Source organism: Falco punctatus (genome assembly GCF_963210335.1).
Source record: "Falco punctatus genome assembly, chromosome: 14".
Lineage (NCBI taxonomy): Eukaryota > Metazoa > Chordata > Aves > Falconiformes > Falconidae > Falco > Falco punctatus.
In genome coordinates this window covers 11,334,535-11,362,151 of record NC_137594.1, presented here as the reverse complement: position 1 = coordinate 11,362,151, position 27,617 = coordinate 11,334,535, and the positions used below count along the sequence as shown (strand labels likewise).

Below are 27,617 nucleotides of genomic sequence, written 5' to 3'. Positions count from 1 at the left end.
ATACACTTTTCTTTAAAACGGAGTGAAGAACTAAAGGCCATGTTTTCAAGACAGGAATGAAGAGCTGACAATTTTTAGAAAAGTCTTGACAATAAGTTAACATCTACTCCTATAAATAACCTTTCTCAGTCACAGACTTCACTTCCTGCTGAAGGGAAGGCAGGAAGAGAAGGCTGAACTAGAGATATATTTAATTAAAGCATACGTGGAACAGGAATATTACTTGGTCAGGCATGTGCCTCACGGTCCAGTTACAGACATTTGAGATAATTCCCACTCACCCACCCTCCTCCCAAGTCTTCCTTGCAAACCCACTCAGCTCATCATACATGCAGCACTTGAAGTCTCCTAAACTACAGTGGAAGCCACCTATGTTCAATTATTTTTCACACTTACAGCTTCACTTCTAAATACAGTAAGCACGGCGTCTAGGATGGTATTTCCTTGTTAAAACTTCACAGAAAAAACAAGCATTAAAAAAGTGTTTCTCAGTTCTGTAGTAACTACATTTCCCATGCTTCTGTGTAAGACCAGCTTTCACAGGGCAAGGGGGAACACAGTATGACAACAACCACCAAACAAAATAAAAATACTACAATCCTATAATCTCATAGCGAACATCTTGAACCTTTCGGCTCACTTCAGCAATGGACTTAACAATATGATTAGTTCCAGTAAAGTCAGTGGCATCTCTCGCATACTCAAGTGAGAGTTAAATCTCCTTGTTAAATCATGAATTACAGCTCTCCAGCAGAAGCAAATGCTGTATGTATTTCTCAGTATCATTCACCAGGAAGAGAGATCTTTAATACACATTTTAAAATGCATGCTAAAAATTTCTACCAAAATTTTTTAGAGGTTTAGGAAATCGCCTTGAAGAGCTTAGTTACTGCTGAGTCAGTGTAGATCAAGAATCAGAAGCCTCTATGCAGAGCTTTATTCCCACTGGCTTAAAATTATTTGTCCATGAACCCAAATACTGCATAAAAAGCTTCTGCACCTAGCAAAATGGGAATAACTCCCACCCTTTGGCAAAATACTTAAGAGAAATAACTGAAATACATTCTATAAATGTTACCTTCAATACACCATATTCCAAAAGTTAGGTGTTTCTGAGGAAATTTTTATTGCCCCAAACACATCATGCCTTAAACAAGAATCGAAAAGACAAGCAAGAATAAGAACCCAAGTCAAATACTACAACATTGTGGTGGGCTGACCCTGGCTGGACACCAGGTGCCCAAAGTCACTCTATCACTCCCCCTCCTAAACCAGACAGGGGAGAGAAAGTGTCATGAAAGCTTCATGGGTCAAAATAAAGACTGAGAGATCATTTGGTAATTACCATCACAGGCAAAACTGACTCAGCTCAGGGAAATTAGTTTTATCTACAGGGTCCCTCCCACGGGGGACAGTCCTGCACAAACTTTTGCAATCTGAGTCCTTCCCATGAGCTGTGGTTCTTCACACCCTGCCCTGGCCTGGGTCGCTCCTAGGGGTGCAGCCCCCAGGCCCAGCCGGCTCCAGCGTGGGCTCCAGCGCGGTCCCCAGCACTGCCCGCAGCCCTGCCCCAGCCTGGGCTCCTCCATGGGGCCACAGGTCCCACCAGGAGCTGCTCCAGCCCAGCTGCCCACGGGTCACAGCGTCCTCCGGGCATCCCCGGCCCCGGCCTGGGGTCCCAGGGGCTGCGGGTGGGGGTCTGCTCCCCGTTACCCCCCGGGGCTGGGGGCACAGCCTGCCTTGCCGGGGGCTTCCCCACGGGCTCCGGCGCCTGGAGCCCCCCCGGCCCCCTCCTGCCCTGGCCTGGGGGGCTGCAGGGCTGTTGCTCTCCCACGGGCTCCCTCCCCTCTCCCCCTGCAGCTGCTCTTGCGCAGGAACTTTCCCCCTTTTGAAACCCGTTATCCCAGAGGCGCTGCCAGCGTCGCTGCCGGGCTCGGCCTTGGCCAGCAGCGGGTCCGTCTGGGAGCCGGCTGGCATCGGCTCCATCGGGCACGGGGGAAGCTGCTGGCACCTTCCCACAGAAGCCACCCTGTGCCCCCGCGAACACAGCCCTCCACACAAAACCAGTACAAAGCATTTGGGCATGTCATACTACCGGCAGTTATATATGTGTGTGTGTATACATATATATATACACGCACGCACACATACACAGAATGGCATAACTGTACAGGACTGAGGGGCTAAAAGAAGAGACTAGATTCATTACGGATAAATTTATCAACTCACACATGGAAAAACAACGTAGTCTCACATATAAAATGATGGGCTCTAGCCTGATCATTACCGCTTAGGAAGATCATCTAGTGTTACAACTGACTGTTTTTGCTAAAATGTAGCCTGATACTGAACGGCACAGTCAGAAGAGTCAATCTGATGTGACAAATTATTAGCAATGAAATCTGGAAGCGAGCAGCAGCGTTGGGAAAGCCAGCAACATAATTATGCCACTGCATAAATCCATGGTTTACCCACACTTCAAATTTAGCATGCAGTTCTGGTCTCCTTATCGCTCTTTCTTCCAGCGGGGCTCATTTGGCTTACTAAATAGACTAACCACAGGCTCAGGAAATCCTATACGTAGCAAAATGCTGAAGACAGTTTTAAATGAGCGTAGCCCACAAATTCACCCTGTTCTTGCCTTTTCCTAGGTATCTGTTTATACCCTTCTTTATCCCATGGAGGTTGAGTTGGATCAATTTTGAAGTCTGAATCAGCATGGCCACTTATACCTTCTTAGTCACTCCAACTTAGTGATCACTGAAATCAGTACAATCACAATGACATAGTGTTTACAACTGCTCTGGAAACAGAAGCATTTTCTCATCAATAAATCAGCTGTTAACTTTTAGACAAGGCTTCCAGCCATTTTGCTGCTCTTGCAAACATAGATACTACATTTCATAAATGCCACAGTACTCACACTATTAGCATATACACATTTGAATTTTCCCACTGAAATAAATATCCCTAAACCAGATTTCTAGACTGTTTTAACTGTGATGCTATGCAACTTGAAAAAGAAAAGCCAAACTCAGAGTAACTTCAGTACACATTTTAATTATTTTAGTAGTGTTAGACAGTAGTATTTCAAGGCGGTGAAAATTACAGATCATCTACACATTTAAAGCTCTTCTGTGAAGAAGGAAGTTTTGAGCACTAGAAACATAAGACAGATTATGTACAGAAAATCCAGTAAAGCCTTTATGTGAATTTTTTTTTTCTTTATTGCCGGTTTGCAGCAGGGATGATGAAAGCTTTCAAAACATTTGCAGTAACTCAACACCAACAATCTTTCCTTTCCCAAATTACTATGCTTCTTCTGAATTCTCAACACTTGCCAGAGCATACATCTACAGCATTCACTCAAAACTTGTCTACGCTAACAAGAAAAAAAAAAGAAAAAGCCCTGCAAATGTGGTTTAGTTGCATTAAATACACTAATCCTAACCCACTCATGTAAATGAAGAGGCTACTGTTAGCATGTATTTCCACTTGTAAACTATTCACATCTAGTAAGTATATTGCCATACTATTTCTTTGTGACGTAAATTAATACCTAATCCAATACTTACTAATGTTTATTCTCTTCAGTACACAGCAGAAGCTTTATGTATCTTAATGTTTGCCTTCTCCCCAACTCATTCATTGGAAGTCTCCTACTTGAAAAGTACCAAGTATTCTGAAATTATATTAATTTCATTTCTAAAAATAGGGAACAGGAGTACATATCAGAAAAACTGACATCAGCACATACGCTTACTGTCTCATGACAGTTGCAGCCACGAGCTTTTTTGTCGTCTAGCTAATACAGAGATTCATGTCTCTGTACCACAACTCCCCAGAACAGACTTTCCAAATGGTTTATGGGCTTACTGTATTCGAGTAGCAGTAGATTCATCACTGAACAGCTGGAGTTTTGCCCAGGAAAACAAACTATATTCTATACTGAAGAGAGGGACATGATGATTAGGCCTTTCATATCCCTCTCATGTTGAAAATTATGGAATTATCAGAAAACTGTAATCATGAAAATGTTAAACTAAGGAGAATGTATTTTTACAGCAAATGAACATAATTATGTTTACCATATTTGGGCTCAAATTTGGCTGGCAATTCAGACTATATACAGACAGCAATATCTGATTCACTGTCACAGGATATGAATAAACCAGAGCAACCCAGTGTGAATAACTGTCTCCTTCCTATAACAAAACCAACGACTAGTGTGTACATAATACTCCAAATGCATTGTATACTACTACTGTAAACAGCAATTTCACAAATAGTAGTAGTTGAATAGTTTTAACCTTAATTCTAAAAATCATTCTTTAACTAGGTCTTTGTAACAGGAAAGCTGTGGAACTGTCCAAATGCTCTATTTCTAACAAATCTATGGGTTTTGATGTATTAGATTATGTAGAACTAATTTCTGTAGCTGATGAAGGAACAGTGGTGACAAGTAATTTGAGATCATAAAGATTAAAAAGGTAGAAACAGTAGCACGCATACTTCGTAACTTTTCCTCATGTTTTCTAAGCAAAAAAGCTGGTTTTGCGACTTGGGCACAGCATTCCCCTCCTCGTCAAGACCAGAATTTATTAATTAAATAGAGGTGATATTTTAAAACCACCACTAACTCATCCTGCATAGTTGGGGTCAAAACATGACTAGCTATAAGATCAAATGTAGCACCATTCCAGTTTATAAATCTCTAATACAAATGAAAAGGGAAAAATATAGCCAAATCTTGCCAACTATAACATTTTCCCCTTCAAGAACACCCAAAGCTTAGCACTTATCTAGTTGTTCTGCCTGCTTTGCACAGCAGACAACTTAAAAAAAATATCCTTGCTCAAGTTCCTCAGTATTCTGCAAATGCCATTAACTGGTTCAAACACAAGCTAAGCACTGAAGTCAAAAGGATTCTCCTTTTGCTTTTCTTCAACAAGCCCCTGTAATAGAGCAAATATCACCCCACTTTCAGCACAACACAAACAACTTACATCTTTGAGACGCCAGTATCTAGTGCTTTCTATTAGCTGCTTCAGTAATCCTGCTTTCTATTTCAGTCCACAGGATAATTTGTTGTCTTTTATCCACACAATGTAAACGCCAAAATAGTTCACAGGTCAACTTAAAATCCAAAAGGGGCAGACTGAAGGCTGAGGAATGCAAGAGCAATCCTAGGTCTCCTCCATCCACTCCTTACACTGACACAGCTGCAAGAAATTTCTGGTTTTCAAATAAATTAGTTACTTGGGTTTCGCATGTTCTTCCTAGGAAGACTAGCTTGATTAAAGTTATTTTCCTTTTATTAAGAAAAGCAAACACTTTAATATTTTAAGACTATTCTTTTCCTGCTTCTTTAAAAACAGAGTTAATACTTAAAAATGAAGTTCAATAGTCTTTCAATACCAATAAATCTACACATCTGGAAAATAAATCTCATTTTTTCTATCTAGTGTAGACACTACCAAGGAATATAAATAACTTCACACAAGAGCTACTTACTAACAAATGCATACATGGAATTCTGCTGGCATGTCTCAGCGGCACGCATAGCTTTTCTAGCTTCCGGCTTTAAGTTGCTACATTAAGTATACAGCACGCAAAGGCATACAACAGTCAAATTGATGTTCGAATTAATACTGATGTGATTTGATTGATGTAATGTGGTTTTTCCTTTAAAAAAATACATTGGTTTTAGGTTATAAATTGTTCCCCGGAGAACTCGCCAAATACTCCCCAACAAAATTATCAATTGTTAATTGAAAATTAACATATAAACTGAAGTCAGATCACCTTACCATGTCCTGAAAGTATAAGTACTGATAGTTTTATATAAACAACTAAGCCTTCCATCATGGGCATGATCTGTCACCAGACTATGTGCCAAAATTTCTGCATTAAGTTGTGCAAGAATTTTTTTTGCCTAGCAGAGGATACAGTGGGATATTTATGTTAGTATAATAAATCTTGAAGGTGAAACAGATGTAATGTTCTAATCCATAAAATTAACATGATGTGATTGATATATTCAGTAGAAATCAAAATCCATACATAAACCGTAAGTTTAAACTTTTATTATTAGATCTTTCTGAAAACTCACATGTGTTCCCCCCCAAGCACCTAGTACCAACAGTCCAAGATACCACACACATGAATCAGTGGAAGATCCTAACTTCATAAGCAATTAAGTACATGCAACAGTATCTCTCAATATTCATTAACAGAGCTGAATTTTGTTCACTAATGAAGACTGGAAAGAAACATTTAAAATTTTAGGTGGTATCTTCTGATGTGTCAAGTATACTTTAAAAATTATTATCAACATGAAAGACTAGGCTTACATTAAATGATGTTTAGGTGATTTAAGCCATGCTGACACTCCCTCCCAGTAACATGTTGAGAAAGGGCTTTCTGCTGCAGAAATTGCGACACAATAAAGTTCTGCCAGCCATAAGACACTGCAAAGATGCCAAATACATTTATGCAACATTTCAATACCAGCTGATGCATCTATTACAGATCTGGCCTGACCCCTTTCAAATATATTTCTTAAGTATTAGATTTAGAACACGCGACCTTTTTGCCATCAGGACTGTCTGTGCAGAGAGCATGCTGACAGCCAGGACTGTCCCACTAGTACCAAGCACTGCCCATGACTAATCTGGCACCAGGAGAAGGCCACAATACACAACAATAAGCATCAAGGCAACGCCTGGCAATTTCGACTTAATGTATTACTACAACCCCCCACCCCCGGCACCATTTTTAGCCACTGTTGGATTTCCTTCCTTCTCCCCATCCCCCAACCAGGCTCCAAACCTTGAAGTAACCTTGTTCTGTTCCCCCCCCCCCCCCCCCCCCCCCCCAAGAGACAGCTCCATGCCTGAAACATAACCTCTAATCTTATTTTCTATTTCTAGCATACAATTCACGACCCTTATCCTAATTTTTTAAATTAAATATCCTCCATGCTGCAGACTCCGCTTCCTATAGTCAGGATAGCCCACAGAGTACGTCAGAATTTATAACCATATGGTTCTTGTTTAGGACAATTTTACATTACTTTTAAGAGCATTAGAAACATACAGTATTTAGGTAATATAGGTTTAAAAACCTCCCCTGAAAAAGAGGTTTTCAATACTACTGCCAGTATTGCATTGCAATGAAACAACTTTATTTGTTAGAAGGTTTACATAAAGACCTTAAAATACAACAGATCTGCACTTCAGGGCAGTTTGCAAAGCAAAGCATTAACTTCCAGCAATTACTGATACTTGGACAGTATCTGTGGACATTAAGCTAAAGTCTTACATATTACAGGGGTTTATTTCAAAGGGAAGTCTTCTCATAAATAGGTGGTATCAGACGAGAAGGGTTTTGCTTAAACTTCTTTGGGTTTTTGCAACAACATTTGTTTGTCATCAATTCTGTAACATTTCTTACACAAAACAACTGTCGTCTACTGAATCAGATGTCCATCTAGGCCACAGTGGCAGTGGTCAAAATTCATACTTTTAATTACTAGCACTATCCATAACCCTCTTGCATATTTTTATCAATTATACCAAATTTGTACAGCTGCTAAGGCAAAATGTTCCTCCATGCACAAATTCTCCCACAAAAGCACTTTGATACAGAACAGCTCCCTGAAGAACGAAAAAATATTTTTCTGTCTCCAAAGTGCTGAAAAACAAGAAGTTTCCAGGACGCGTCCCAGTCTGACACAGCCATGCCCTCTCAGAGCTGCACAGTTACACGTACACGTCTGCATTTTCATCAGCCACATGCCAACACTCTTCTGCCTACCCCAAAACAAGCTATTTCAGTCCCAGAAAACACATCCCCACAGAGCGTGGAGGGAACGCCTGCCACTGTTCAGCCGGCTGTGTGCTTACCCTGCAGAGAAGAACTGATTTAGTCACTGTGCATTAGTGCGTATCTTCACTTACACACAGTGAAAGTTAAACAGGCCAATTCTAATACATCCACATCCCTGAAATATTTACTGTAATGCTTATACCAAGTCAGCAGCTAGCCTTTCAAAATAAGGCCAACTATATTGATACAACTTTCGGTTGATTAATCAGAAAATTAGTCAGTCTAGGAGGTCAATACCAAAGAAATTGCCCCTAGTACTTCACAAAATCACTTTCTGAATTATGTTTTAGACATAATCTGTTATGGGACAAATTGACCACACAAACTAAGTTAGGAAAGGGAGAATAATCCTTGAGCTAAGACAGTGTCACATGTTTTGTTAAGTTTTTTTATATATATATATATATGTGTGTGTATATATATTATCAACATGTTTTACAATAAATACAGCTTTTTAAAATAAATACAACTTGTTTGGCATTGGTATACGCAGGCAGTTCTAGTAGATACTGTTAGTCTGTTCTACTTTCTCCCACTCCTTCAGCTTTCTCCCCATGCTCAGCAGGCCATCATTTGAATTTATTGGTAGTTCTACAGAAATTGAATAGTGTGAGTGGGAGGACAGCCTCTAGCAATTAAGAATAAAAGCAGGTAAGTGAGCATAAATCAGATTAGAGAAAAACAAGTGTGAGAACTTAAGGTAACAGAGCTGGATTTTGAAACGGACTGGAAAACAATAAACAGACATTGTAAAGCCCAGAGTTATCAATATAGGTATCAGACCAATTTATACTATGAAGCTAAAGTTAGCACAGTAACAGGTGCAGTGCAATCAGGTGTAGCCCAACATGATACATGCCTAGGCTGCTACTGGGGGCGTAATAATACTTTTTCCTTACTTAAAAAAATAAATAAAATTACACCGTCAACATAAATGATAACTGCAAATCAGGACTGCCTTTTCCTCAGCAAAAAAAGGATGCTATAACAAGATATTTTGAATAGTAACTTCATTGAGTCTTAAGGGTCAACATTTGAAAACTTCTCCACCCCACCCCTAAATGAGGGCTACAAACATCTCAAGAAACCTCACTGAGATTCTCATGTCAGTGAATGACAGCCACAAAAATTCATCATAGCACTAGGAAAATATTCACAAATATGTTTTCAAAAGGATATTGTTATTCAAACGGAAAAAGTATCACACCACCACTGTCCAACAAACCAACCATTTCAATTTATTAAATCCATTAAGCATTTTATTACTGCTGCATCCATAAAATACATAAATAGCTACTATAATATTGCTTGTTGATGTAAATACAATTCCAAAGATGTTTTCCCCACAGTTTCTGCCTTTAGTATGAATGTTACAGCAGCAATTCTAAAGTCCTCACTGAGGACAGTATTAAGGTCTTTACTTTTCCAGAACTGTTTCCACTCCCATCTTTAATTGAGAACACAGTATAGGTGGTTTGTTATGTAAGAATATTCATCATTAGTCATATAGACTGAAAACCAAGTATGTAGCAAAGCAAATCCACACTTGACACCATTTTAAAATCCTTACTTCATAGGGAAAGGGCTCCTGCAGTACAATCACTGATGCAGGCTGAAAATGCATGGTAATTTGTGCCTTAATTTTGTATAAAGTATGCAATAAACATTCTACCAAGTCAAAACCACCCTTTTAACATACAACAGATCATATGAAACATTCAAATTTCTCAATGAGCACCTGGGAAAAAAAATTAAGCTCACTGAAAATGTAGCAATTTTTTTAAAGTTTCTGAAAGGAAATCTGAGGATTTCTGAAAAATAATTATTTTCACCTACAGCCCACCAGCATCACCAGGTGAAGTCATCAGAGTGCTAACAGCAATACTGTTACTACTATTGTCAGTACTGGAGTACAAAGAAATGAACACTAATCATCATAATGGTTAATTGTTCTGTTTGGTATTTAACAATGCAATTACTAGATTAATTTAAAATTAAATTTAACAATTCAATTTTAAATATTAAGTATATTAACATGATCTAGTAAACATTATATTTAAGATAAAATTAGTGGCCAAAATAGACAACATGTGCCTTCTGTCTGCTAGCTGCAACAAATTTCCACAACACATCTCATCCAGCACACATGTGGCTTCCCTGCCAGGGCAGCCTGCAATGAAACCCACCTTCCCCCAAGAAGCCAGACGCTGCTGTAATCAACACCTCTCAAGAACCACAGCCAGAGGTCTTCTACTTGGACACAAATCTCATCCAAGACATTCCCATATATTCACTCCTTTCAAGTTCTTCCAGCCCCAGTGGAACTCACACTGTGGCTCAGCCTGATTTTGGACAAGACATCCACTACTACTACTCCATAATCAATACTATGGAAACAACTCCTTCCACACATGTCTCTAGGAGAGGTAAGCAAAATTATTACTTAGGCAAAAAATTCATCTTACATCTGCTTCTAAGATAAACCACTCACTAAGAGATCGCCACAGAACAATTTTAACTGTTGGGAAAAAACCCTGCTCCTAGACCCCAAGGCTCAAACTTCCACTACAGTTCTTTACTATGTTCTCCATTTACTGACAATACATCTTCTTCCTCATGTTTTCCCCATTAGGCAAGCTCTGACAAAAACCTGAACTTGTGTGTATTCTGCTCCTGAATTACTGATGGCAGCAGAAAGTGCAAATCACTACTGCACAATCAAACAAAACAGCTAACATGCTTTTGCAGGAAGGTTTTGCATCCATTCCTATTCTCCAAAGCATTACATGGAAAAAGCCTAGAAAATGGTGTTCCTACTACTAACAATACTCCTTCTTTCCAAGGCTCCATGAGGCTCTTGCTCTACTTCTACAGTTACTCCATTAGGCAATTACAACTTCTATATTCTGCATAGGCCTACAATATATATCTGTAGAAATCTCTCAGGGAACACTACAACAAATAAACACAGGCATGCTACATTTATTTTCTGCATCTTCTTTTCAAAAGAGCTATGATAATATCAAGTCTGTAGGTACCTGCAGATTTTGAACACTGAAAATATATCTTACTGTCTTGCTTTCAATTCAACATCAGTTCTATTCTCAATTTCTTGTTCCTACTTTTAGATTCACTCCAGCAAGCTTAAAAACCACAGTATTAGACAAGCATCCTTAGACTAAGGTATTTATGTATTTTTTTTTAATCTACAAGTAACAAAATAGATATTTCCTCCATACACCTAACAACTACCTGTTACATGCATATTACACAACATATGATCTCCTTTATTAAGGGAGTGAATTTCAATGAGTCATTTTCTCAACATTTCCATTCTAGAAATAAAATAATCACCTTCCTTCAAAGTGTCCAGTAACGTTATGCAGCTGCAGCAGACCACATCATTTTTCGCATATTATTTTATTAGGAACAATGTGTTCTAAAGTCAGAACTGGGACTAACCACAATCGGAGTATTATTTGATACACCAAGGGATTTTTTTATCCTCAACTACCACTTGCGTATTTCTGTGCTGCAGGAGAGTTTAAGTGCTGCTTCAGCTGCGCAGACACTAACACTCATACCAAACTGAGTTTAGAACAACAGGAAATCTTTCACATTTTCAGCATGGCAGATTTCTCTCCCCATCTTTCAGTAACATTCCAATCCTCACTGTGTAATACACACAAACAGGAAAGTTTTAAATGTGAATTAAAGTGTAAAGCAGCAAAAAAGCATTAACAGTAGGAACAAAAATCATCACAGGGAGAAAAGGAGAGATTCAGCAGCATAAGAAAATTCAATGATTGTGGGCTTGACAATGAAACTGATGGTTTTCTTAACAGTGTATCAATCTAATGATATTAAAAATTGAGATTAAACTATATTTTAGGGCTCTCAAATACTATTAGTAAGGCATCCTGCTGCCTTTTGAGTTGCTGTATGGATATCAGCAAATCATTTTAAACAGCGTAGCCACTTGTAAAATGGAGTCTTATCTCCTCTTATAGCTAATGTTTCTATTCCAGATTGAATAATAATTATTCCACAGGCTGCTTTTCATATTTTTCAGGTGATTATGCTGGCATTTCTTTGCCTCTAAATGGAATCTATGTTTCAAATTTATGCAGACATTTCTTTGTCCAGATTTTGGACAAAACAGTGGATTTTTATTGCGCAGAAGTGGCACTTACTACTAATAAAAACAATTTTGATGTTATATTAAGCAATCTATACGAGTAAGTCCCTAGAACATACCTACTCATGAAAAAACACCAATGAAAAAAATCTTGTGGCATCTAAGTTTTTACCACACGTCAATGCTGTAAAAAAATACCCCTCATCCTCATTTATACCAATTTAATTTTGTTATTCATAAGTGAATGAAAAGTCTTTACCTAACTATTTGTTATTTCCAGAAGATTACACTTAGTCTCAATGATTACTCATCGAGTTCATGACCATGAGTAGTTGCTTTGCTATGCTTCTTACTAGTCTTCCAATATGAAGGTTATGTACAAAGAAACCAAAATCTTTGAACAGAGAAAACAAACAAGAAAAGAAGAAAGCAGGAAAGTCATTCCAGTGTGAGTGAGTAAGCCACAAGTACCTGCCACACAACCTACAGCTTACCACCAGCCCAAGCAGAGGCAATACTTTCCATATGGAAAAACACAAGCAGCAGTTTTAGAAAAAAAAAATTCACCAGTGAAAACAAAAAACAATGCAACCCTTCACATCAACTACAAAGCATCATTTTCAAAGTATTACTTATGAAAATGCTGGCTCTTACCAAAAAGATACAGGTGGTCTTATCTATGCTGGAATACACAACTGTTGTTCTAAGACAAATCTTGCATTTGAGGACCTGTACTGGTATGTAAGTCAACTTGTCAAATGCTTCCCCTCTCTGAGGGATATTCTATAGCTGCAATTACTATTCCCTGCTTTTTTTAGAATATATTAAGTGGGTCTTCTGGGATCACCAGGTTTGGACTATTTCAGATGGAATACTGTCCCCCACAACACTGTCTTTTGGCAAAAATGCTATCTGCCTGTGACAGTGCATGGGAAGTGAAAGCCAATGAATTACAGGTCTTTCAGTCAATGGTGTGATGTAAAAAGAAGAAAAAAACCAAACACCCTCACAATACAAACCTTTAGAGACAGCTAAATAAGGGATAAGAAGTTCAAAGTCAACAGCGCTTTGAGGCACAGTCATGTTTTTCACATGATACCAAGCACCATAATCAGTATTCACACATACCTAGTTGCACAATATTTGCCCCAAGTCTACTGTTCCAAATTACACCAGCTTCAGTTTGCTCACATCAGGATTCATTTTAAAGAAAAATATTTAGCATAGACATAGCATGCAAGATGCCTTGCATTCATATTATAATTTATTCCTCAACACACTGAACAATGGGATCATAATACAGCATACCTTCCTATCTATGCTTGTAATTATGAGGACTGTATCACTTACAGAACCTTAAGTTAAAACTATGTAGTGTATTAATTATGTAGTGTAGAACATTTCATAAACTATACTTACCCTTGTTTTTCTTGATGTACGATTTAATGTGCAGTAAAAAACAACCCAACACAGCAGAGATGAGCAACTTGCACTCCGGAACAGAATATATCAAATAGCATATGCAAGGAAGACAATATATTATTTCCCTGAAACCACAAGAATTTTTTGAAAGAAACAGCCTCATCAGTGTTAAAACAATTTCAGAATAAAATACAGACAACTTTTAGCAGAAAGTCACTGACTGAAATACATAATTTTCTCCTATTTCAGGATGCAACTTAAAATATCAGTAACAACATGCTGTATCAGACAGAGAAAAGCATCTACTGGCTGTACTGTGAAGCTGAAAAAGCCAAAAAAAGTGAATGTCTCAGGAAAAAAGCACAAACAAACCACAACTTAGCATCATGGCAAGTTTTGTCAGTCATTTTAGCAGTAGTCTTCATCTATCACAACGTACAAAGTTGAGGATCAGGAACGCCTTTCAAGTGGAACAAACACATAGCAAAAGGTGTTGAAACACAAGAGAAAGCAGGCTAGGCAGACATCTTCCATGAATACCTCCCAAAGTTCAAAGGATGGAGAAGCACGCGTTTAAACACAGAACAATGAATAAGAGGGTAAAAGCAGGCAATTCTGAAGAGACCAACAGCAACATGCTAATCTATACATATTTCCTCAGAAATTGACTTGAAGTTTTAGTTTAAAGACACACTAAATTGTCACAAAACCCCTAGGTGGCAATGTATCGAACAAGCAACAAGCTCTGTGCAGCTCTTTAAGAAAAAATTAAACTTAATATATTGTATCTCTAAAGCCAGAGGAGATATTCAATCATGAACTCTGGTACCTGTAGCCACAGCAATTCACAAACCCAGTATTCAGTCCAACAACATGTCTGATTCAAGCACACTCCTCAGAAAAGTGTCCAGAATCAAAGACACCACGGAAGGTTTTAGAGTAGTAACTCTCCGCCCAGCAACAAATTAAATAGCGCTAGGGATTCAGTGACAAACACCTCCTGATGCTTGAAAGACAGCATCTATGATTTGAAAGGGAGCTCTGCAGCCAGCACGGTCACCGTGATATGGTAAGAGAAGGCAGAGTGAGAGAGGAGCTAGAATCTTTTAATACATGTCCAGGGGAAACATAATTAAGAGGCAAATCATGGTCTAGTTCATTTGTCCAACTGTATCAGACAATCCTAGTCAAGCCTTCTAAAACTCAACTGTTCTAGAAACTATAATGGAAAAAAAAAAGGGAAAGAAAAAAACTCCTTTCCTGCTGTGTCTTCAAAGGAAGAAAATGCACTTCTCCCAAAAAACATTTCCCTAAATCTTGTGTGTCAACTACAGATTTACTCTATCATACCAATCCATCACCACAAAAATGTAACATTCCTATATAAAAACAAAAAATGTATCATTAGTGGTTTTCAACAGATTTCATATCCAGCAACATCTGCAGAGCAATAGATTTCACTCAACCAGCCCAGGATCTTTTTTTAACCACAAACCCAAGCAACAGATTAATTTCAAAATAGCACAGGTCAGAGGTACCACTCTTCGACACAGACAAAGCAGTAAGTACACTTGACCAAACACTGCCAAACTAATATGCTGTCCCACAACCCAAATTACTTTTTCAGTGTTAAGACCAAATAGTGTATGAAAGCTCACATTTAAATTAGGGATAACTTGGATCTGCATAATACCTTTGCTAAGGTCAACTTGTGAACAAACTCACATTAAATTCATGGCCAAATTTTATATGAAGTTTGCTATTACAAAATAACTTGTTTAAAACTTTAAAATACTCACTCTTCTTTGGACCTGAAATGAGGTCAAAGGGCTGAATTCGACATCACAATCTGTTGCCCTGGAAATCATTGCAATCTTTAAACAAAGAAGTTTATTATGAGATCTAATAGGATTGCTTGAGAGAAAACATTTTCATTCTCTTCCCAAAAGCAACACAAGACAGACAGAAAGACTGGAAGCTCTGAGTAAGGGCTCTTCCAACATTTTAATACAGAACCAAGAATATTCCCCGTAACAGTATAGATGCTCCTTTTTACTCAGGGTTTTTTTCTAATAATTGGCATTTCCTTACACGCCCCATACAGTTTCAATCAGCATGGAAGTCTAAGAAAAATAAGCCACAGAATTAAAGTCCACTTACACTTGCATTAATTTAGGAAATTTAATTTTTCGTTAACCTATCCTGCTCTTCTATACACAAATTTCAGCAACCTCTTTTCAAAAATAGCTACAACAGAAGCGCAAGTTACACAAGTTGTGATACAAGCAAGGGTAAGGTTTTGGTAGTGTTGTATCTACACTGTTAGACAATTTATTTGTACTCCACTGAGTTAAAGTACACCCACTTGGCTCTCCATACAGTGAAGAATGTACAAGTATCCACTCAAACCTCTGCTTTCCTGCCGACAACAGCAGCAACCTGGCAGTCTCGACTATTTCATTTGCACTACTCAGAATAAAACTCAGTAAAACAAAATTCCAATCACTACCAAATCTTACACTTTTTTTCCCATTCTCTTTTGCTTTTTATTTAATAAAAGAAAGGTTTTATCTTTTCTAAATGATACATGCATATTTAGCAGTAGACCTATTTTTCAGCACCATATTAAAGTTCTTGACTACATCATCTGCTTGTAAATGTTCATCTCATGTAGTAAACAGGGTATAACTTATTACCTTATTATTTAAATATTTGTGAACTATGTTGCTCAGCCAAAAAACCACAAATACCTAACTATGTCTTTGCTAAGAGGCTACATAAAGTTTATTCTGGAGCTATGAAACATATACTAATGAAGTTGGATTCCTAACAACGCATTTGCAGTTTTATTTTAACACTATTCTACATCACCTGACTTTCAATTCCTGCTTAGATAAAGAACTGCAGACCACTCAACAGCAGGCATACAGCTATTCTTCCCTTCTGCCAAAAAAAATCTCCTGTTCTCAAGATCTATCCATCTTTTACTAAACATAGGTTCCTTAAATGATGAAAACCTGCATTCATTTTTACTTTCATTTGACAAATGTGGTTTCTTCTGAGCATTTGGAGATGACTAACTCATTCTACATTGAATTTACACTGCAAGATGCATGCAGAAGAACATACGGATCTGGAAGAATGAAATTTTTAGGTAGCCTCTTCCTCCTTCTACATAATACCATCTGGTGCAGGACTTGCAAATAGCATTCTGAGAAAAATTTTGAAATACTCAACAGAAAGATTATGTTCCTCAAATCTTCTGGAGTCTGACATAGAATTACATTTACCCGAAGTGATCTTTCCCCTGTGATACTCAGTCTTTTACCCAAGCTGTGAGAATGCAGACACAAAAAAATTCTTTCAACAAGAAGAGTGTTTCTGTGTCTGTCCTTCCTAGTCACTACAGCTTTCACTGGTTTTCAGCATTTCTGTCATATGCTAGGCCACGTAAAAAGAGTGTCTAGCTTCTTCAGGATGAGATTGCCAGCTTCCAGTATTTTTACGGAACTTTTTAAAATATTACTTGGTACTTCAGACTCCTAGGAAGCAACACTTAAAAGATCTCCAGATTCTTCTGGAATGTGAGCTGTAGACATTCAGGTGCTTTATCTTTCTCTGAGGAAGCTCTCATGCTTGGACTCAAACTGCTCTTCTAAGACACAATCAGCCAAGTTCTGTAACCTGTACAGAAGACCATAAGTTCAACTGTCATTAAAAAAACCCCACAACCTAAAAACATTGCTCTGAATATCCTAGTATCAGACAGATCATGTGGACATGCTTCAAAGTATCTAGTTTTACCCCAGTAAATCCAGAGGAATTCCCAACACCATCCAGAAACTCACAAACATACCAAGTTATCACAGTGAGGCAATCTACTTGGGAAAATAAAAACACTCAGTTACTGAGAGGATTAATGATACATTTCGTGGCTAGCTAACTCTCACACAAATGAATCACACTAGGGATGCCTGAGAACAACTGGACAAAAGGTCCATCACAGTCCTTCCTTCCTAGTCTTCTCCTACTTTCTCCTCTACAAAACATTCCATACATTGCTTTACAGTTCCCAAAACACAGCATGTTAGAAAAAAACTCTAAAGAATCAAAGTTAAATATTATTTCTACCAAGGGAAATAAACTTTCCCTTATGTTCAGAAACTTTAAGTTGAGGAGTTTTGTTCGGTTCCCAGATTGCACAGTACACTGCACAGAGCCTGTAAGGAGTTTTCCATAACTGGACAGTACCACTTAAATGTCAACTTTGAGTGCACAACTGATCACGCCTAAAACACTGTTACTAAACAACCAGTTGACGTGTTATAACTTTCTAACCAACACACACGTAGTGTGAGTAAAGAACAAAAACAGAACACCTAAACCTGAGAAGGGGAGGCTGACAAGGTGATGGAGAGATCCTCCTGTTGAAATTTCCCAAATAATCCGTCTTTTGCAATGCTATTGGACAGAATGCTTACCACAAAACATTAGTATCTGACAAGTACCCCACTGAAACGTGACCAGATAAAACAAAACAGAGAATCACACCGACCAGAAAACCCTAACCACTTGAAAAAGCAGAAAACACTTAGAAAAGTAAGAAACAAAAGACCACAAAGGAGTAGAGCTATGTTGCAGGACAATGAAAATCTAACTAGCCTATAACAAATTATGCATTAGTCATTTCAAGGAGAAAATTTTACTAAAAACATAGGCAGGAATTTGTCACTATTTAGGAAGGTGTTGTATGTTTTGTCAGAAATTATTTTCTCTGCTGTGAGTCTAACAGTAAAAACACACAAGGTAAAAAATGATTTTAACATGGACAGCTACTTTACAGCAAAAACTTTGTAAATTTATGTTTTGCTTTTTAGCTAATACAGCAACAATTCTATCTACTAGTGCTACCATGTTCTCCTGTGAGGGCTTTCCTTAGAAGGGAGAGTACTTCCTTCATGCAACAGTTCTTCAAAGCAAAGCCCTAGTACATCCCACTTGAAACCTGGACTGTTTTAATGAAGAGTTGTAATAGGTGCCTGCCCTGATAAACTGCCATACGTTATCAGTAGACTGAAACCAATGTACCACCGATGGTATGCAATACCACAGCTGGAAAAATGCCTGACTTGCTATAAAGGCTCTTGAAGATGCCTGAAAGCCTCACAAAGCCCCAGTTACTCCCACCTCAAATAATATCCATTCTGCTCTGCGCTAACAGACACCTCAGGATTCCCCCAGCCACACTGGAGTACTTCGCATTCCCCTCTTCAGCCCTTTTCTTTCATTCTTCTAAGTTTAACCAGCATTTCCAGACCCTCTATTCTGCTATTTCCCACACACCCACCCCTCTTTTCCTTGTACTTTAAGGATGCTGCAACCCAGGTCCCTAGAAGACGGTTTGCCTTATGCCAAGTTTATGGCCTTAGTAGAACCACACAGATAAATCCCCCGAAATTTATCTTAAATAATCAATGCATTAATCTTCATTAATTACAGCAGAGTAAAACAGAATTCAAGACGACAGTTCTCAAAATAATGTCTTGTCTACATTAGAGCACTTCAAAGTGAAACACACCTCATTAACACCAATATCATATTTTTGAAGTTTTATAGGAAAAAATTATTTCTTTTTTTTTTTAATTACTCTTTTTGGCAGAATTCAAGGACTGGACCAAAACAGTTTATTCACAGAACACTGGAAGACTGGGATCATATCAGACCAAATCAGCAATTAACCTGCAAAGCAGTATTCATGAAACAAATGCCTCCAACTCCCCACACACCCACCCTAACAGTTTCTTTGGAGGCAGAAGGAGTGAACGTCTAAACGCCTCCTGCCATAAAAATATCTTGAGGTACACAAACAGCAGAAGAGAGAAACCCACACAAAGCCAGAGGCACAACGAAACACAACTACTAGTAGCTTTTTCTTAGTGAGTTTGGAGTCCATCTTTAACAAATTCTACTTAACTTCCAAAATATTTTTTTCATCCTACCAGGCAGAACTTCAGATTTCACAGATATCAAGAAACAGCACCTTCTATGGTTTAGATCTGCAGTCCCCATACAAGCTTCCAGCGCTTCTTTCAAACACCAAACATACAAAATCTAAACAGAACCTGGAATACGATACTGCCTGGAGAGCACAAGATTGCTCACGGCACATTACTAATAAATTGTTGTTACCCAAAGGCCAACAAAGGTTAAGAAATACTAATCCAGACATATCACCAAGCTCTAGGAGGACCAGTGCGATTATAATGCAGATTTTGCCAAACCTAGCAGGGCCAGTTGCCCTCTGAGCCAGCCCCAGCACAATGTTTTGTGATGAGGTTACCCATGCTGCTGGAAATGTCATCTTTCATGTATGATACAAAACCCCTTCTATAGTTACTAACAATACCCTGGCATTGTTTGCAACATGCAGGGTGTTGCTCTGGCTAACATCCAACTCCAGTAATAATATTCTACCTACCTACAGTAACCACAAGATGATACTCTTCATTTGCAGCCCCAAGTGGCTTTGCAGTGCAGCAGCAAGCTCTTAAAGAATTGCCATACTTCACTGCAAGTTCTGCATTTCACTGTGCATTATCTGTCTGCACAGATCAGGCATGTCTCTCAAACTGTAGAAACACCTTGAAATTACTGGAAATAAAGGAGCTCTTTTCATACGGCACAATTAGTCATATCAGCAGTGATAGCTATTTTGAGCAGCACCCATTAATCACTATCATTAGCAGGATTTCTGGTGTACCAGCATTCATTGTACCAAGAACAAGTCTTTTCCTATTACAGTACTAGTATATAAACAAAAGCAGCAGCACAATTTCTCTTGACACAATCCTGGTTTGAGCAACGAGAGGCAAGTGGCAGCACTTAAAACTACAGTCAATTCAGGGTATAAAGGAAAGCTTACTTAAAACTTTTAAGACAGCAAAAATACAGCTGATTTGCTGCAAAGAAAAAACTGGCTATCATTTGTATGCTGGGGAAGAAGAGGTACTGAAAAATAATAAATAATGGGAAGAAGTAGGGGAAAAAAGCTCTCAGATTGGAGACAGCAGGGAAAAATACCGCACAGAAAAATAAGGTTCAAGTGGAAAAAGATTCAAGTGATCAAATACAAGTTGCTGCCTAAGAAGTGGAAGAAACCTAGACTTCGCTTTAAACATCTGTAGCAGATATTTTCATATTACTTTGTATGAAGGATTACTTACCTGCTGATCAAATTTCACTCTCAGAAAAGACCTTCCACTAGAAAAATATTCCCTGTATGCATTATTTGTAGTTTCCTAACACCCCTGAATAACTCCTGATTTAGAATGAGAAAACGCCAACAAAGGATCTATGCCTTACGCTGACCTAGGAAGCAGCACCGCAAGATGCATAGGAAGCAGAAGTTCCATGCCGCTTCCAGCCCGGCTCCTCACACCCCAAAGGTTCCATGAAGCACCAGAAATGCATATGTTGGCCTGAAATACACCTTCTTCACAACCACCGATTAAGTACTTAGAAAGTCCTCCTCCTTTTTTAGGAGGATAAGTACGGAACCGAAAATAAAACAAGAAAATGAAACCTATACAAGTCTTCAACTTGGAAAAACAGCACAGAAGAAGGGTCCAGCTTATCTACTGTAGAAATGCTGCCCGGTAGAAGACTCCAGCCAAATGCAAAATCACACTGATACCCATGATACACAAAGAGCACCTGTGCACATACCAGGACTGGCCAACGCTCCTGATCCTGTGAGCTGCATACCAAAACCTTCATATGGCTGGGAGCTACACAACACGTATCACGTACCTCAGAAAGGTGAGGGAAGCGGAGTGTACTGTAGGAGCTTCAGCTGCCCTGTTGCCCATGGAAGACAAGAGCTCTTCAAGAGCACCACCACCCCTCTGCAAGACAGCAAGGGCCGAGAAAATACAACAACATAGCGCAACAGCAGCCTTAAAATCCACAGCAACCTCTCCCCCAAGCTCCAGATTTGAGACTGACTAACAGCCACAGGGGCTGTTACAAAACGAGGTGCCATTTTGGGAGCCCAGCCTCCACCTTTTGCCTCCGGAGCCGCGGACTCTGAGAGGCCACGCAGCTCATGGCGGCTACACACAGCCAGTGTGTGCCACCCTGCAAGACACGGAGACATCTGTTCCTCTATAAAACCAATAATAATCATCATCATGGCTGATTTATACCTGCAACAAGGTTTACGATCTCATGTAAAACAAACAAACAAGGTCTCTCAACTTCCTTCAAATTTCTAAGCCAACATCCACCTGACAAATATATACCTGCACCATACCCTTTCCACCCAGAGCGTAAAACCCCCTCAAGCAAGGAGAAGCAGAGATATATTAGTAAAGTTTTAAGCTACAGCCCAAAACGAGTTATCCCCTCCCGCTTACGGTTACTATATGCACAACAATGTAGTAAAACGCTCGGTACCAACAACCAGCACTTCCAGCCAGCACCAGGTGAAGGATCCGCACCAGCACAGCTCACCGCAGCGGCCGCCCAGCCCGAGGCGCTCCCGCCCGCAGGCCTGCGGGCCGGGGGCGCGAAGGAAGCCCGGGGCAGGCGCGGCGGCGAGGTGCGCTCTCCTGAGGCCGACGCTACAGCCCTCCCGAGGGGCAGGTCCCACCGGCACCGCCCGGCAGGCCCGCACGGCCAGCGGGACCGCCCGACACCGGGGGCTGGCGGCGCCCGGCCGGGCCGCCCCGCCCTGAGGCGAGGCCCCCGCGGCGGGGTCTCGCTGCCGGGCCGGGGCAGGCTGGCGCCCCGGGCGGCCCTGGCTCACTATTTAGCAGGAAGGTGCGCAGGAATTCCCGCAGGCGCAGTCCCAGCCCCCGCCGCGCTCCCCGGGCTGCCCGCACACGGGTCACGGCAGCGGGAAGGGGCGGCCGCAGCCTCGCCACCGCCCCGGGCTGCGCGCCCGCGCCGTGCCGAGGCTGCCCCGCCGCCACAGGGGCGGCCCGGCCCCGCCGAGGGAGCGCGGCGACAACCCCCGGGCCGCGCCCCGGGGCACCGCCGCCGCCTTCCCCCCGCCCGGGGCTCCTCCCAACCCCGGCCCCTGCCAGCGCCCCCCGCCGCGGCCCAGGGGGCTTCCCCCGCGCGGCCGCCGGACGCCGAGCTGCCCTCCCTCGCGCCCCGTCCGCCCCCCCGCCTCGGCGCCCGGGGAGGGAGGAGCGGCGGTAACGCCGTCCATGCCAGCCCGGTGCCTGCCTCGCACCGCCAGGGCCCCGCCGGCCGGGCTGCGGGGCTGCCGCCGAGCCGCCCGCGGGCAGCCGCCGGGGACAGCCCGCGCCGTGGGCCGGGAGGAGGCCGGCGGGAGCGGGGGCTCGGCGGCGGCGCTCACTCACCTGCCCGCGACAGCCCCCGCCGCGCGGCCAGCCCCGCTCTGTGTACTCCGGAAACGGCGGCTGCTCCGCGGGCGCCGGGGAGGGGCCGGGCCAGGGGGCGGGCGGAGCCGCGAGTGACAGCGGGAAGGGGAAGGCGGGAGAGAGCGGGCGGCCGCCGGCGGAGGGCTGAGGGAAGGGCAGGGGGCGGCGGGCCGCGCGGCACCGGGGGTGCCCCGGGGCGGGGGTTATGGCGGGGTGAGGTGAGGTGAGGAGGGGGGCGGCGGGCTTGTCCCGGCGAGGGGATGACAGGGCCCGCCCGGGACGGGCCCCGGCTGCGAGGGGAGCGGGGGTGAGGGAGGGCCATGCAGAAGGAGAGGGGAGAAGGCAAAAAAAATCAATGGGCCAGTATGTTATAAGTGCTCGAAATCATGAGGTTTCGCATCACGTTGTGTTGCGGTCAGGTGCGGTGTCCTTCCGCGGCAGAGCGGTGTGTGATGGAGGTCCCCGTGGCACCTGCCAGGCACTGTGTGCCTCTCCCGCTCAGGATTGCTACTGGAGAAACTGCAGAAGTCAACACTGCTGTTAAATGGATTTATTTGGGAATTAGGTAAACGGCATAAAAATTATCTCAAATTGATCCCTTATTGTCATGGTGCTGCTGGCTTTGGGAATTGTTCGGAAAGAGGCCTGGTCTACGATGGCTTTGCTGTGCGAGTTTAAATGGGTTGGTTATTATTTCTCAGGCTTCATGCGTGTTTTGTAGAGAAAAGTTTGCTGTGCAATACATTGTATTTTCAAATCCTGTTTCCACAGAAATAGTCTTCTGTAAATCCTGTCTTTCTTAGTAGAAGGTGATTATATTTTATTTCCAAGGCTTATTTAGAATCTTACATTTTAAATGGAAGAAGCATTTAATAATGTGCAGAAATGTCTGGCAAAAAACCAAGGTAAAGTGTAATACTAGGAGAGTAGTTGAAAGTTGTTGGAATATATGTAAGCAAAATTTTGTCTACAGGGCTAGGCATCCAATCATCTGGCTGTAATTCCCCCTGCCCCGAGAAAAAAACCCAAACCCACACACTTGGATATGATACTAATAAAGTGAAAATAACAGTAATTTCCACCAGTTTCAGTGCTGCTAATCAGAAAACTCTGTGGGAAGAAGTGAAATTGTCAATTTATTGGACACCTTCTAGCCACAAGCTAGAAATAGTCCTCAAGTAGCGTCTGCGGGGAGCTGCCTAGGAGCAATCTGTGGCTTTGTTTCCTTCTCCATAACAGATGGTTGCTGGCAGACAGGGCTTCTCATCAGTGCATTTCCTCCGAACTTTTCTGATTCTTGCATGTTTACTAAGTATGTCTCTTCCTAGTAAATTTAGTTCTCAAATTAAGAGATACCTGGGAAATACTTGGAAAAACACCAGGGAACAGAAGGCTGTCATATTTTGGCTCCTTCAAGAAAGAGGAGTGTTGGAGTATTCTTTGTACTGGAAGAGTGCAGTTAAGGGCTGGAGAAGGTACCGTTGTTGTTGTTTTTAACTAAATGTTAAATGAAATGCTGATTTTTAAAAAAGATTAAAAAGACTAATGAGTTTTCAAGTTTTTGATTGGAAGGAAGTATAGGTATGAAGTGGAAAGACTGAGTGTAAAGGAAGTCAGAAGGAGCTGAAGAGGAGAGGAATGAGAAATTAAAATAGTGGGATGGATTTTCCTTCCTCCCAGGCCAGAATCTGAGGTTACACCTCAAAAGTAATCCAAAAAAGCCCACAAAATGCCTCTGTTTTTTTGTTTTTGTGTTGTTTGGGGGATTTTTAATGAATGAAGAGAGAGAGATATTAACACGCACAAACAGACATGTATTTCTAAGGATACTGGTACTTCCTATCTTTGGGAAGCAGGGTGGTGATTCTGGAGCTTTTCAGCTGCCAGCAGCCCTCCAGGAGCTCAAGTGTTGCTCTTGTGCTGAGGTTGTGTTTCTTAGCCAGCGCAGAGCAGTGCTGAGGACTGTTTTAGGAAGAAGCAATCCATTCAGGAGTTGCTAAGGCAAACATTACCACTCACACTTGAGTCTTGTTGCATGTGCAGCCCAGGCCTGTCCAAAAAGAAATCTAGAATCCCTCGTGAGCTGTTGACCTTTTTCACCTGCAAACTGTTCTGCTCTCTGGAAACCACTCTGCTCTCAAAGCCACATACCTTGCAGTTCTGGGTCATAGAAGAGCATGATGTGGTGCTACATCATAACAATCTCCCGCTCTGATGAAAAGCTGGCAAATTATATTGCACTAGCTGATGGCCATCCACCAGAACTTTTTCTAATAGTGCTATGTGTTTTACCAACGTGCAGTTTTACCAAAACAGATCCCAAAACTACAGAAGCCATGCTGACTAAAGCATGCTGTATTCACAGGCAGATTTTATTTTCTACAGACCTGGTCTTACAGTTCGATACAATGCATTGACCATGTTCCTTCACACTGTCAGGTGGTGCCCAGATCTGCGCCATATTTTGTTATCCTAGTGATTTAATTGCATTCAGTGGATCTGTGCAGAATTTGGTTCTGTCAACACTGATGGTTGAGTTACACATAATAAGCATATTTTTTTAACACATAACTGTCTCTGAAGATCAGACACTTCATTTGAAATTTATTATAGATTAAGTTTATAGATTAAGAGCATAAAGGCACAGAGGACTGGTAAGAATCCTGGCCTTAAAGCTAATATGTCTTAACCAGATGGTGGGAATTTAAGACAGACTGAGAAATAAATAGGGAGTTCACACTTCTTAATATGAACAGGGTATGAAAACGTTCAATTCGGCAGAAGTGCATAATAGCCAATGAATAATAAAGAGGAAACTCTTAAGGACTAGAAGATATGTAGTGTAGAAATCGATTCTGACATTGTACAGTAAGATTACTTTCCTGAATGCTTACAGTGATGTATTTCTACTGAATATCTGTTTTTATTTTGTGAATTCTAAATACTTCGAAAGATGGTAGTGTAATTAACTATTCTGAAAAATCATATGTAAATCAGCATAGAATAGATGTATTCAGTTATATTTATGATTTTTCTATTGATATTACATATGTGTGGTAAATGGTACCTATAGCAAACCTTACTTGCCAGTGGTTCCAAATAAGAATTGGGGACCGGGCAGCATAAAAATGCAATCACTGCTAAACTTAACTCAAATGCTTCCTGAATCATCTATTTAGGTATAAGATGGAATAAAAAAACCTTTTGCTTTGAGTTATTTGTTCAGAAGTAGCAGGAGTGGGCTTGGACCAGTGGTTTGTAAATCTTCAGACATAAGGAGGCCTCAAATGTCATGGAGTTAGTCCTTCGCAATTAGAGATCAGCATGCTTTTATGGTTGGAGTCAATGATCATAATGGTCTTTTCAACTTAAATGTTTCTATGATTCTATGTGAAAAGTGCTTTCCAAGACCTCCATTGAATAGGAAGGGAAGGAAACCAGTGCACTGTTTAAACAAAATATTTAACAATGTTGTTTAGAGAGAGAGGAACCAGCTTTGAAATTTATTATGAGTGCAACTTGATGTTGTGGGCTGTAAGAGGAAGAAATCATTAGCTCGGGGAAAAAAGCAGCACTGGCACAATAGTCCTGTGCAAATGTTAATAAGGATGTGCGTATCAGCAAGGTGTGGGGTAAGATTAGGAGGATGAATGTTAGTAATAAAATCCCTTGAGAGTGCATTGTCTTGTTAAAGGAAAAAGCTAATTTACAGGATGTTGTTGTTTCTGTTGATCAGGTAGAGATAGGTTTAGGAAAAGGAAATGCAGGTAAAACCAGGGTGATTTTGGAACACAGACTTGATCACTAATGTCCTATTGTATCAGGAGTGATTTTCCCTTTGTGGTTACTAATTTCTGTGAATATTGTAGTGATAATATGTTGAAGTAGAGGAGGAACAGCAGTGGTGTTGCATTAAATTTGGACCGTGTATTTGCAGTGGGAGGGTAAGAATGAAAATGCAGGTTTAGATCTAGATATGTTATACAGTTTGTACAGTATGTCACAGTCCTCGTGGCTTGTAGCCTAACTTGCTCTTGCTGTCTGAATGTTTGACAATGCAGGCATACACATAGGCAAATAAGATTTCTAAAAATACATTTCACAAATCATCCATTCCAGCTGTCAGGATGAGAACAGTCCTTTTGTCCTGCAGCCTAGCACAACTAAAATTCTATTTCAGACAAGTGAAATTTAGTTATTTGCTGCCTGACAGGAAAACTGCTGACCTATGCTTTATACCTCTCAGTAAATCAGGTTGTGTCCAACCTGAGGCTTAAAATGAGAATTGGGCTTTTGCCCAGTTTCTTGGTAAACAGTACCAAATGGCAAAATAAATGTGTGGTTAGAGCCCCCAGCCTGCAGTTTGGAAAAATTCTTGCCCGTTACCTCCACAGGGCAAGTCTCATTTTGGAAAGAGTGAACATGGCTATATATGGCCACCTAAAAATAAAAATAGGGACAATCACTTTTTCTTGTCAGACAGATCAAAGATCCAGGTCACCTTAAAAAATCCTAGGCTGCAAGCCAATGATAGTGGCTATAGGGGGAAAAAATATTTAAATTTATTTATTTATAAATCTCGTAATCCTACATGGATCAGTCCAGTTTTGATCGAAGTGAATGGAGACCATTGACTTCAATTAACGCTGGATGTGTCCCATGACCTTCTAGTTTATATATTTAGACTCCCCATATTAATCTTCTCTTCTACATGTCTGATGTCATCACCATTATTATAAGCAGAAATGGTCACTTGATTGACAGCAAATAACCTTTCA

The 27,617-nt window shown here is 40.8% G+C and overlaps 1 protein-coding gene across 3 annotated transcripts in view; it reads right to left on the bottom strand.

Annotated features, from left to right (window-relative positions):
- The window catches only part of GARRE1 (granule associated Rac and RHOG effector 1), a 63,327-nt gene extending 40,409 nt beyond the window's left edge, over window positions 1-22,918 (bottom strand). The window contains exons 1-2 of one of the 3 annotated variants that reach the window (XM_080364989.1): window positions 22,819-22,869; window positions 21,260-21,354 (exon numbers count right to left, since the gene is read on the bottom strand). The gene's annotated coding sequence lies outside the window, so the exon portion shown is untranslated. Of the gene's footprint in view, window positions 1-21,259; window positions 21,355-21,904; window positions 22,045-22,818 lie in introns of those variants that run through there. The other 2 variants (XM_080364988.1, XM_080364990.1) reach the window with 2 other exon arrangements.
- Between the last annotated feature and the right edge of the window lie 4,699 nt (window positions 22,919-27,617).